The 12,652-nt window shown below is 41.4% G+C and overlaps 1 protein-coding gene across 4 annotated transcripts in view; it reads right to left on the reverse strand.

Moving 5' to 3' along the window:
- znf281a (zinc finger protein 281a) overlaps nucleotides 1-12,652 on the reverse strand; it is a 121,519-nt gene that overhangs the window by 35,117 nt on the left and 73,750 nt on the right. The gene's annotated exons all lie outside the window — the stretch shown is intronic.

The raw sequence follows: 12,652 nt of genomic DNA on the forward strand, positions 1-12,652 counted from the left end.
GTTTGGTATTTAACATTTGCACTAGAAGCATTTGTTCTCCAATATCGATCATAGTATCGATCATATCGATTAAGTTTCAAAGATTGGAAAAAATCCCATCTTCCTAGCAATTCCTAAACTCATAGTTGTGTCCTATCCTTACTCAGACCTTGTATCTCCAAGAGGCAAACATCAATGTTACTTTCTCCAGCGAACTAGCATCAGTGTTAGCTTCTCCAACAGGCTAACATCAGTGTTAGCTTCTCCAACAGGCTAACATCAGTGTTAGCTTCTCCAACAGGCTAACATCATTATCGTTAGGTTTCTTAATGTTTCTGTTTTGATGTTTCGGCACCAAAAATCCTTGTTGTCATCCTAAAGTGACATAAAATAGGATTTTAGACTCAGGAAGTTTCTGTAACGAGGCCCCAGATCAGTTCCAGTAATCTGGGAATTTAAAAGAACAGTGATTAGAGCAGAAGAAACATGGCTCAACTAAATCCCTGTATAAAAGTGTTTGGATGTAACTCAGCAAAAAGCTTAATTCAGCACAGCAGGGTCAGCGTATCTGAAGTCCTTAATACACCAAAGCCTTAATTTCACCACCAGCAGCACAAAGACAGGAAAATCAATGCAAGAGGGAGTTTTCCCTGCTTCAACTGCACACTTGCAGCGACCTTCCCCCTCTCATTATATATCTGCAGCTTCGACCACCCACTCAGTTTATAAAGAGCCTAAACTGCTCCATACAATGTATTCATCTAATTTAGCCACATGCAGAGACTGCTGTGCGTGTGTTTGTACACTCGCTCACTACAGACCTGATTTGTCACCGTTCTCATGCTGTGTATGATTTGCTAAACACAACGATGAATAAAAATGGCCTCATTACAAGTCAGACAAGCTCAGATGAAGCATAGAGACAGTTAATAATGAAAGTGTATGTGATGATTTAACCAGATGCACAAACACTTGATGAGAGGGACCAAATGTTCAGTCCATCTTAAATTATTGCTTTCATTACGTGACCTACAGGCTCAGTTAATCAATCATGTTGAAGTAGCAAAGTTTATTGTTTGAATTAGGCTGGTTCAATTGAACAGTCTATTATTTTTACTCTCGTCACCTCAAACAGCCATCGTGCCATTATTATTGAACCAGGTGGTAGCAGCTCAAAACGCTTCCCTTCAATCATTCATCCTGAAATCTTGTTCATGTCAGTCAATTTCTGTTTGAGAGGGAGGAGGTGACCAAACAAAGAAGAGGCGACATCCCTCTCACACATAAGTCATTCTGAGTTGACATGGCAGCTGCAGCAGCGGCTGCTCAGATAGTGTTCGTCGCACTGATTAAAGACGTATGCCACTTTAAGAGTTGTTTGTCATTCTGCATCATTGTAACAATTTATCAAGTCTTTCATTTGCTTGATTTGCTTAAAACAGACATTCTAACTTGGTTATTTAATATATATAAATGATTTTCCAACTTAATTTCCAGAACATGTAGTATTTCACAAAGCGCAGGACGCATTTTTTCCCTGTTGCTACACTGTGAACAACAAATCTGTGTTGAAATTGGCAGGACGAAAGCTAGTTAGCCATTAGCTGTTAGCAGCTGGTGGGCCGCAGAGGTCCTGCTGTGTGTTTGGCTAACCTGTTTGAACAGCTAACCAAGCTGATAGAGCTAAGTAGCTAACAGCACCGAGAAAGCTAATGCAGCTAACAGCTAAATATAGCAGGAATGAGAGTTTCTGTCCAGCATTTAACACTTAACTGCAGTTTAATTTGACGACACAACAAATTTTATCGGAAAGAAATGTACGAAAGTACTTCACCTGAGTACAGTTAGTCTAAAAACTTTAGCACTTACTGTAACTGCTCATACTATGATCCAACAACTATAGATGTTGATAACAGGTTTACAGTCAGTTCCAGGACAGTGGGGGAAAAAGTCATCAGCAGCCCGGCCAACAGCCCAATACATATTTACATTCATAAATACTGTACGCCTAATGTATCAATAGTGGCCCATAGCTCATTTTTGCCCTGGGCATGTAAGGAGTTTAATCTAGCCATGCAGACAATTGCCTTCCCGGTTGTATGAATAAATCCTTCTGTTATTTTAATTGAAGTGATTACCTGTGTGTCAAGTTGTACCAGCGGACAAAAAGCAATCAGACGGTCCAAATGGCCGATGAATCATTCAGTACTTTCTTAATATTTCCACAACCTCATCTTACTTACATCCAAAGAAATTGGCCTCATATATAAGTTGTCGACACCCATCACCGCTGAATTAACGTTATTACTCTCCACGCGGCGATGCAGTTATGCAGCAGTGACCATTAGCGTGTGACAACAGGAATTATTTCCTGCGGAGCCCTCGTGGACTCTTCGCTGCAGGGGTGGGCTGAGCAGGGCGGCTCAGGGAGGAGACAGAACAAATGCAATTAAGGTCCTAAGAAATTTCCCCCTGAAAACCCAATTATGTCTCTGTAGGGAAGACAGGGCGATAAGGGTCATTTTGTTCTTTCTAATGGAACGACAGAACGCCTGCGTGTAATGATGGGGTCTCTTTTTATTCTCTTGGCTTTCACTCACTGCCCACATCACTGTCACACTTCTCCCTTCATTTCCCCCGTACACACACACACAGCACAATAGATTATACTGCAGGAAGAGTGTGATTAAAAGTCCTTTGAGAGAGTGGGATTAAAAAGTAAAAGACTTTTCGGTGTCAGAAGATGGATTTCACTAAAGTCTCGGAAAAAAGTTCTCTTGCTTTTCTGCTGAAGGCTTTGAAGGGAGGAATTGAAAAAGCTGGAAACAAGGAGAGTGTTGGCGAAAATGTGTGTGCGTTTGAGTTTCTGCGCGACAGTATTTCGTCAGAACGCACGGCTGCGTGTGACAAGTACAATTTCACAGAAGAGGTAGCGTGAGACAAACGATTTGTCCGGGGAGGAAAAGTGCTTATCGGGCACATTGTAGCCGGGAGAACGCAGCCGTAAAACAGCGGAGAGGAGCCGAAAAGAAATAAATAGATAAGGAGGGAAAAAGGGAGTAAATAGATAAATGGAGCATGGAGGAAAGCCATTACTCATGTTCACAGGTTTGAGACTGTTGAGGAGGAAATATTCAGTGTATAATGATGGTGTAGCAGTGCATGGATTCACTCCTGACAGGAGGTGTGTCTGTCTGTCCATTTGATGCCTCTGACAAATGGACGCACAGCCGCATACACACTCTCAAGCGCACACACACACACACACACACACACACACCGTTTGTTGTCAAGCATCTCATTACTACTCATTCAGTCCCGTGGGATTGAACACCACCTCTAAGCGATGTTTGTGTTCATGAGAGAGGTTTCATTTATTGTGTGCAGCCTAATTGTGTATTTACGATGGTTTTACGATGCTGGTGGCTTCAACTTTTATTAAACAACACGCCTCCGACATTTGCTTTGGAATCCCAATCCCACACACGCTGTAATCTCAGACTCATGAATAGTTGATTAATGTGCATAGCGGGGATATCTGACAGAAGTATAAGACTTTGATTCGACTAAATTAATGGGGACTCCAGGTTTCTCCTTCTCGTCTCTGTATGTTCACGAACAGGAGTCATTAAACCCCAGGATAAGAAAACATTTTTCACTCAGGTTAAAGCCTTTTCAACTCATACATTCACATTTTTCCTCACTTTACATGTAATCATGCTGCCTCTGAATTACACTTCAAACTAAAGATCATTTCCCTCTATCTTGGTTGTGATAAACAGGTTTTTTCCCCCCTCACTTTTACAGTTTCAGTGTGATTAATTGAGTAAAAGCTCACTAAGCCTGTCCTCTTACAGTCCAGAATGCAGATGGGACACAATTTGAGTTCATCAAAGTGTTATAATCATCCGTCACCTTGATTTATTACAGTGCACTCACAGCATTTAAGCTTCGTTGGCAGAAACAAGTGAAAGTCACCCAACTCCTCCACATTTTTTGGGGGGAAAAAACAAAATCCTTCAGCTGTTTTTATAGACAGAAAGTTCTCGGAAAAAGATGCGAGAACTGATCATCAATCACAGATAATGTTTTTGTGGTGAAAATAGATGAAATTGGTATTTATTTAGTCAGTAAATGGTCGTCGATGACATTGGAAACGACAAAATGTCTTTATCATGTAAGGTTTGTATACTAACAATAAAAGCATGATAGCTAATCTAATCATAATGTATTATTTGCTACATTATATAAAACTATTGAAATGAAGAAAATAGCCTTTTTATTACCTGTATTATCTTCTGTTTTTGCTGACTTCACTGTATTTATAGTCTCCCTGGTCTTCTTTCAATCATCCTGTAATTGTCTGACACAGCTCCATATGAAGAAATCTTTCTGATTGATAAGTACTACAGTGTATAAATCAACCTACTGACGTATGGTTAATCGTTAACTGTATATCTGGATGTTTTAAATATCAACTTCAGCACGTTTTCAATGGATACATATAAACAGCTGCCCAGTCAGTTCAATTAAAGACAGACGACCAGTTGTTCGTTTTGCAGCTGCTTATTTTGTCATTAGGGCAGCAACTATCGATCAAAGTGAAGTCTTTAAATTGCTTCTTTTGTCAAACGAACAAAAGTCTGAAACGCAAAGACTCTTCGTTTACTAACATACATAAATGACAAAGAGAGGCAGCGAATGCTTACATTCAAGAAGTTGGACAATCTGAACATATTGCTTGAAAACTGATCGAAACAATAAACAGGCTATCCAAAAAGGCTTATCGTTGCAACTCTATTTCCAAAGTCTTTTTAGTAGTGGAGGCATCACATCACAGGACACAGTGACTGTGACACCAAAATGAACACACATAATGATAAAGAGATATGTTCGACATTTTCCATGACTCAACACATACAGAGAAGTGTGCCATGAATCTGTATGCACAATTTTGCATACATTTGATTTAATCTACATGAAAATTGTAAATATATTCTTGTTGACAGCATTATATTGATTTCAGCTATTTTGCCCGGTCCTTCTGCCCATTATATTTACATACGCAGGCTCGGGTTGTACAAAAAAAAGAAACACAACAGACAGCATAGCCTCTGAAGCTGACAGGTGTGCAGCTGAATACAAATGAGACTGAATATTGTCTCGGTGCCTCGCAGCTGGCTGAACAGACTGATGTTGAATTCCTTCTCTTTTCATCGCCGCGCACAAAAGGACCAAATCTTACAAAAAAGAAAACCTACAAGGCCGCTTCATGCCAATCTGTGCCAATCAAGCCGACCATGACGTGTCCAAGGCACAAATATTAAAACGTAACACACATCCTGCTGCGTATCTGAGGCGTCATGGAACATACCTTTGTGTGTGTCACTGTGATGAATAGAGCTCATCGCTATTGATTTCTGAGGGCACATAGGGTCATTTTGCTGGTTTGCACTAAACTTTTCTCTGAGCTGTAGATATTTCTCCATCATCCAATCCCTCCTGACAGCTGCTGTCCCTGCAGAGCTGTGTGATTATCAAAGCTTCTGAGCATGGGATTGCGTCGCAGGTCATAGGTTGGGTTGGGGCAGTGAGACAGGTATCGATTGGTCCTTCAATCTTTAGCCTGGTTGCGTTAGACGGAGCAATGAGAGGGACGTCCCTGCGGGGGACTCTCGGATTACGCTCCTTCTCCAAGATGAACCATTCATTCCAGCACTTGAGTCCAGCCACAGACGCTGGCTTCAAAAGAACCAATATTTACAAGATCCCAGCACACGGCCCACGGGTGAGTATTATGGTAATATATGCATGGAAAAATCAATGCTGTCAGCCATTCATTATTTTCAAAGCAACAGTGGTTGTCTCTGCTGTAAAAGCAGACACATTTAAATTAAAATGATACACAAAAAGATGAGCGCTGATGTTATTTGCTATCTTTCTCTTCCCGATTCCCACAGACTTACCCGGCGTGGATAAGGAGAGATAAATCCCAGCGCTGCTGATGACACGCTTAAAATCTGCTGTTTAGATCAGCGGTGCAAAAACACACTTATAAGAGCCCTCCCACCAAACGGGCCCTCATCGCTGCTTGCCGTTTTAATATTTTAAATGTTGTATTTGCTAAATGAAACTGGACACACACACATATACAAAACAGCTGTATGCGTTGTCCTCGCCGCTGCAGGGCAAAGAGGTTCCCATGTTGACAGATGTGGAAACAAGTGTTATCGTTTTTGATTGACGGCTGCTGCGGCTGTTTGCTGTGTGTGTGCCTGAAGACGCAATTATGTGTGTGTGTGTGTGTGTGTGTGTGTCAGGTGGTTCAGTCAGACCCTTTTAGACATTGCAAGTGGCCTAATTAGCCATTCATTCACAGTTGGTACGACACAGTACAAACAAATGGCTCAGTCACTGAAGATTATAAATGAATCAGCTATACATCAGCACAAATCTATCTATCAAACGGGAAAGAATGGGAAATTAATGCGCCCTGCTTTTTCCTTTTTTCTCCGAGACAGATAAGACTGATGCTCTTTGTCATTTAGAACTTTTTCCCACTCCTTCACTTCGGAGCTGGTATTAACATGTCAGAGGCAGATTTGAGTTGGAGGACAGCGCCGGTAAGACAGGCTCCTAATGAGCCTCTCCGTGCCTTGTCGTGTTATTAAGTATTCATGTTCCAGGTATTTTTAACCTGCGGAGACATCAGTGTCAGGCTCGTTATAAGCAGCGGCTGAAACCCTCCGAAAACACCTCAGACAGGAGCTGACTCCCTAAAACTGACGAAAGTGGTGTCAGAGAGGTCCGCCATGACAGTAGTGTAAGTAAGCAGAGAAGGCGACAGTGTGCCCCCGCGGCCTGCATCAGGTAGCCTACTGAATGAACAGCATTTTCTCAGTGAGTAAAGTCATCGTCATGGTCTGTAGCAGTTTTGGAGTTTGCCAAACTTGGATGCAGTCATTAGTCACCACACATGTGCATCTTTCATATCCAGGTGTTGAGATTTGAATGCCCTCTTTCTATTGTTTTTGTGTATTGACCTTATCAGAGCATAGTTCCCCCGATCCAATCCGGTCGAGAAAAAAGACATCTGGGTTCGGTTCGGTCACGTTAATTGACATGGTGCTTTCAAGCTCTTGTCGTAAAATACTTTGCAAAAATGAATAAATATAGTGTAAAAATAAGTGATATCAGGTGATAAGTAATAAGTGGTGGATCTACTGTCTGTGTTGGGGTCATATGTCCATGATATGCAAATAGCCGCAACACGGATAACAATGTTTTAGTGTGAATGTTTTGCTGACGCTGCATTTGTTATGCATGAGGTCTCCCGGGAATTATACTTCATTTAAGACTTGTAAGTACCATAGTACTTGCATTGTTTCAATCCCAGTTGTAGCCGAGGTGTGGAGGTAATACTGCAGGGGGAACTGCAGGGAGATGCAAACCAGCACAGCTGTGAACACAGTTGTTGTTGGCAGAGAGCTACTGTATGTCCATACTCGGGTTAATGGGGAGTAATGAAGTTTACAGTAACTAAGGTTATACGTTATTGCAGTCTGCAGAAGGTAAATACATGTCAGTGTATTTTTAATAATGTGCCAAAACCAATGAGGGGGGTCACGTCACACATTCAGTAAATCTGGCTTCAGCACAGCTCTCCTCAGGATGTCATGACGTATGGAGTCTAGATCAACACACCTGATGTTCACGCTCTTCCCTCTGTCTCCTCGGCTTTGATATGTAAAATCTGTCCCCCGCCTGCCTGCATGACCGACCCACTAAACGCGGTTGCACAGCTTGCTCCTAATCTCCATCACACCGTGTCTGCTTTAGAGGCGGCCAAACACAGCAGCCCCCTCCTCACAAAAGAAGAATGCACACTCTGTTTGAACATCTGCCTGTCTGTCAGCCTGCCAACTCGCCTGTTACAGGAGCCCTGGACATTTTTTCAGACTTTTCACACCGGCAGATTAATTAAATCTCATCGGCCACTTGAAACTGGGCTCCACAGCATCAGGACCACGGGTTCTGTACTCGCCGTTTTGGTAAACATGCACAGATTCAGGGGGAGTGATTGCATTGCTCCTCAAACAACACGGCAAATGGCTTCAAAGAAGTGAAATGAAGTGTTTGCCAGATTGTCTAGCAGCGTCTGAACCCTCCTCTCTGATGTTCATTTTTCAAAGGTTCTCCGAAAGTGTAAACCGTTATCGCCATTTGTGATTCACTGCATCAAGATTACAAAGTCAAAACACTGGAACACATGGTTTTGTTTTCTTTTCAAAGTGGAATACAATGTGTAAGAAATGAGAATTCACAGTTCGGTGTCCTCAAAACAAAAGATCACAATATCTTGTTTGCCACTTGATTTAAAAGTGACATATGTGCACTTTCAGATCCGACAAAACTATTCAGCTATAGAGCTACTGTCATCGTCGCTAGGAAAAGGAGTGAACAGTAGACACCTCAAGGGCTTTTTCTGTGCTGTAGTGATTTTCATGCTACTTTTGTTTTTGTGTTTGATAGATAACCGCCTAAGTTGCCACAAGAGATCCTTGACACCAAATCATCATCTGTGAAAAGTCAACTGAAAAGGAAGTACAACACAGTAATTCATCTAATAAACATAAGATCCACAAACGTTGAAAAAAATATGACAATAAGCTAAACAAGCAGCCTGTAATCATGCTCGATCTGTTTTTCACTTACTTGCATTGCAGTTACTGTCAAGTACAATACTTGAGTACTTGGCAAAACTCTTCCCAAAATGTCATCTTATCCTTTAATAGTTTATGCTTAAATTACTTCCATGAGAAAATGGGAAAAAAATTAGATTATTGATGAAATGAAATGTTTGTTTTTGCTTAATTCCTGTGAAATTACTATGAAATTAGTAAAGGCTGGTCTGTGAGAAGTGATGAAGCATCTGTAGTAGAATCTCTTTGCCACCAGGCCATTTATTCTACTGTATCATTTATATAATCATGTCTCATGCATAATGCTGCGACTAAGAAGGAAAAGTAAGAGGGCAAATCCCCCCTGTGGGAATCTGTACTATGAGTACGGAGAATATCGCTTCCCGCCCCTAAACTGAGTCAAACATGCTGCTGAAGATGAAAGCAGAGTGAAGAGGCCGAGATGTAAAAGGGGCACGTGTTGGGAGAACAATACATAAGTGTGATGTGCTGTATTTCCTCTGGCACCCCTCTCTAGTTTACTACAATACAGATGGCGTCGGTGGCAGGAAGTCACAAGGTATGAAAGGAGGGTAATTAAAGAGCATCTGACATCACGCTGTGTCACCAATCTGGCTGACATACTTTACTGACATGCTGCTGACATATTTTGTCGACCTGCTGTGTTGTAATGCGTCTGAGAGGAGAGATTACAGAAGGATACAGGCCGACAGAGAGACACAGGCACAGTGGTCCTGCTCTCCCGTCGGTGGTCTGTGTGACTCTGATCGAAATGGTCGTGAGTTTTCTGTCTCAGATCACTGGACTGAAGGCTGAGTCATGATGAAGCAGGTCTACAAGGGTGCCAGAGCAGCACAGAGATGCTCCTAAATCTTTAAACCGTGCCCAAGAGGTGTTTGAGTTTGATTCCAAGTCACGACTTAGTGTTTTTACCGTAGGTATGAATCTCAAGGGGACTCAAGAGTATTTCTAGACATTGTGCTGTCAATAAATAACAGTATATAATATTGATTAGTGAACTCTGAAGTTTAAAGTTCTGCTCTGCATTGTACCCGCTTATTTTTACGCCAGTGAGGTTATTTTAAAAAGTGACCAAAACAACTCAAGTCTCATCTACAGATACATGCTGTACAACAAGGCACAGTCCATTGTAAAACGGAGCAAAATCAAGAATCAATAGCCTTAATAGTTTTACGTTAACACCACGTGTTTATCTGGAGCTTGCTCAATACTTTCAAGGCCTGTGTCGTACATACTGTACACTCTTAAGAGAAGTTGAACAGTGTTGGCGTCTTGCTTAGCTGCTTACATTTCTGGAACAATGAAATCACATCAACTACTAAGCAGTCATGAGTCTCAGCACAATAAAAACTAAAATATGTTGAAGCAGATTTTGGCTGAAACGCATTCTAACATGTCTCACGGCTCAATATACCATCTGCTTCGACGTGATTAAATAATCTAAACAAGCATGAGAGAATTAGCTCGGAGCTAAAAACGTTATCCTGTCTGTATATTTTCACGAGTATACTGTCGTGTTTACTTCACTCTTTTTATTTTTTGTTTATTTCAAACTTGACACACTTCCTTTGTTTCTCCAAAATGCTTTGAAGTCCCTAATTCCAAACACTGCAGCGTATGGCACGCGTCCTGTGGAAGCCTCTTAGAGTCCAAAACGCATTGTTTGTTGATTCACTGGAGTCACACATATCTGTAGCTGGCAGGCACACTGTGCATAGATGGCTTGTGAAAATGAAAGCAGGACTTCTACTTGAAGTGGAGTATTTTCACAGTGTGGTATTGTTTCTTTTACTTAGGTGAAGAACTTGAATACTTTTCCACCACTGGTAGCTGGTTTGCTTAGCTTAACTGCCTCTATTAGCTGGAAAACACAACCTGTCCACATGATATAGTCTTACATGGTCCAAGTTCAAAACAAAACAGTACCACTGAATATGAACACTTAACACGTGTTTTTCTCAGGAGAAGTCCAGGCGCCTGGCAAAAAAGGCCATTTTGTGACCTCAAAATACCCCTGTGACCCCTCCCTGAGAAAAAACACACGGACACTTTGGTTGGTGAGTTGGCAAACCTTTGCACATGCTAGTTTGTTAGCGTGTTTGTTTGTTGTGTGGAATATAAGCGCGAGAATCTAAGCTTTCTTATGATGTATTTCATGACTAAACGCTTAAACAGAGGTGGCCTATTTGCTTAGCTGTGCTTGTAAAGTATAGCGAACTAGCCTGACGTTTAGCTTTAACAGGTTAATACATACCAAACCCTGTACACTTGTAGCCAAAATGTGAACACAAGAAATCTAACTGATTAATAAGGGAGCTTTAGAGGTGAAGTGGATTTTGTTACCTTCGGACTGAGCCAGGCTAGCTGCTCCCCCATCTATCTTGTTTATGTTAAGCTAAGCTAAGTGACTGCTGGCTGTAGCTTTATAGCAACCATAAAGATGTGAGTGGCATCGACCTTTTCATCTAAATCTCTGCGAGAAAGCAAGTTGTTGTTTCATTCTTTCAGACATCCTGTTCAGTTCATGAGGCACAAAATAAGACATCTCTGCATATTAATCAGAGGATACTTAATTAAAATATATGCTGCAGGACAAACAAGGTTTGAAGAGGCGAAGGTTCCCTTTGACATTAATGGTTTATTGTCTGAGCTGAATGAGAAACAAATGCTGTTAGTGGAAAAAACACCCATCCTGATCAAATCCTCATGTTACCCTGAGCAAAACAAGCGATGGAAGAAAGAAAAAAGGGTGAGAGTGAATGCCAAGTCGCTTTAATCTTTCTAAAGCAATTTTCACTCCTGTTAGTTCCACATCAACGTAGAGAAAAAGACATTTCTTGCTGTTTGAAGGCAAAAGGAAGCAAAAACCTTGGTGGCATGATGATGGGGTTTGACCTCGCTCAGAAAAGTAATCTTTTGATTATTTTTGGTGTTTTACACAGACAAGAAAACATTTGCCGTCTGACTGACAGATGGCTCCCCAGACGATTCGTTCTGGCCGACGTTTAGCAGCGGTGACACAAACACACACTCCCAGGCACACACACAAACACACACACACACACACACACCTGTCGTGATATATAATGAGCCCCTGGAAGAATAGGTATTTATACTAGTGTGAAACTGAAAAGTATAGGCAAACTGATCCAACTGAAGCAGAACGCGGAGCTGCAGAATGTGTGGAGAAAGCTGATTTGTTCGCTCTCACACAAAAACTGAGTGTTCCTGTTGAAATAAATGGAGACAGCACCAAAAGTGATGCGACAAAAAATGTGGTGTAAGTGTGATGGAGCTCTGTTCTAGCCCTGTAACGGCCCACCAGAGGACAATTATGTTAACCTGATCGCTGCACTCTTCTGAAACTTCTTCTAAAACCAGTGGTGAGTAACAGAAGGCTCGTCTGTAATTTCTCTTAATTGTTTTGAGGGTTAGAAGAACACAAATCTTTGCATTTGTTTAGTAATGAAGACAGTTAGGATTTAAGTTTGACTATTATGCTCGTCAAACCTTTTAGTGACCGCTTTCATCGTGTAAATGGTAACATTGTGTAGAAAGCGTGTCCCATCGGGATTATTACGCCGCTCTGCAGGAAGCTTGAGAGCAGTCGGAAAGGATTTACGTATATTAGTGTTAATTTCTGCCTCTGATGAGTAGACGGACTCTAATTCCTGATAAGTAATTAATAATGAATGAATATGACTGCTGTCAGCTTACATTTGCAGTGGTTAATTGTTGCTGGTGCATTTTGTCAGCCGTTGCTTTAAGGATGCTTCTGTGAAAAGCTGAGCAGAAATGCAAACAGACTGAAGCTGAAATGAAGATCAGTTAGACATTTTGGCTCATCGGCCTTAAATATAAACGTTGAGAAGGGCTCACTCAACTTCCTGAAACTGCCCGAAGTTAGAAGCAAAGTTCAAGATTGAGAACTTCCATTTTAAACCACACAG

This window comes from Pagrus major, chromosome 23, assembly GCF_040436345.1.
Source record: "Pagrus major chromosome 23, Pma_NU_1.0".
Taxonomy (NCBI): Eukaryota; Metazoa; Chordata; class Actinopteri; order Spariformes; family Sparidae; genus Pagrus; species Pagrus major.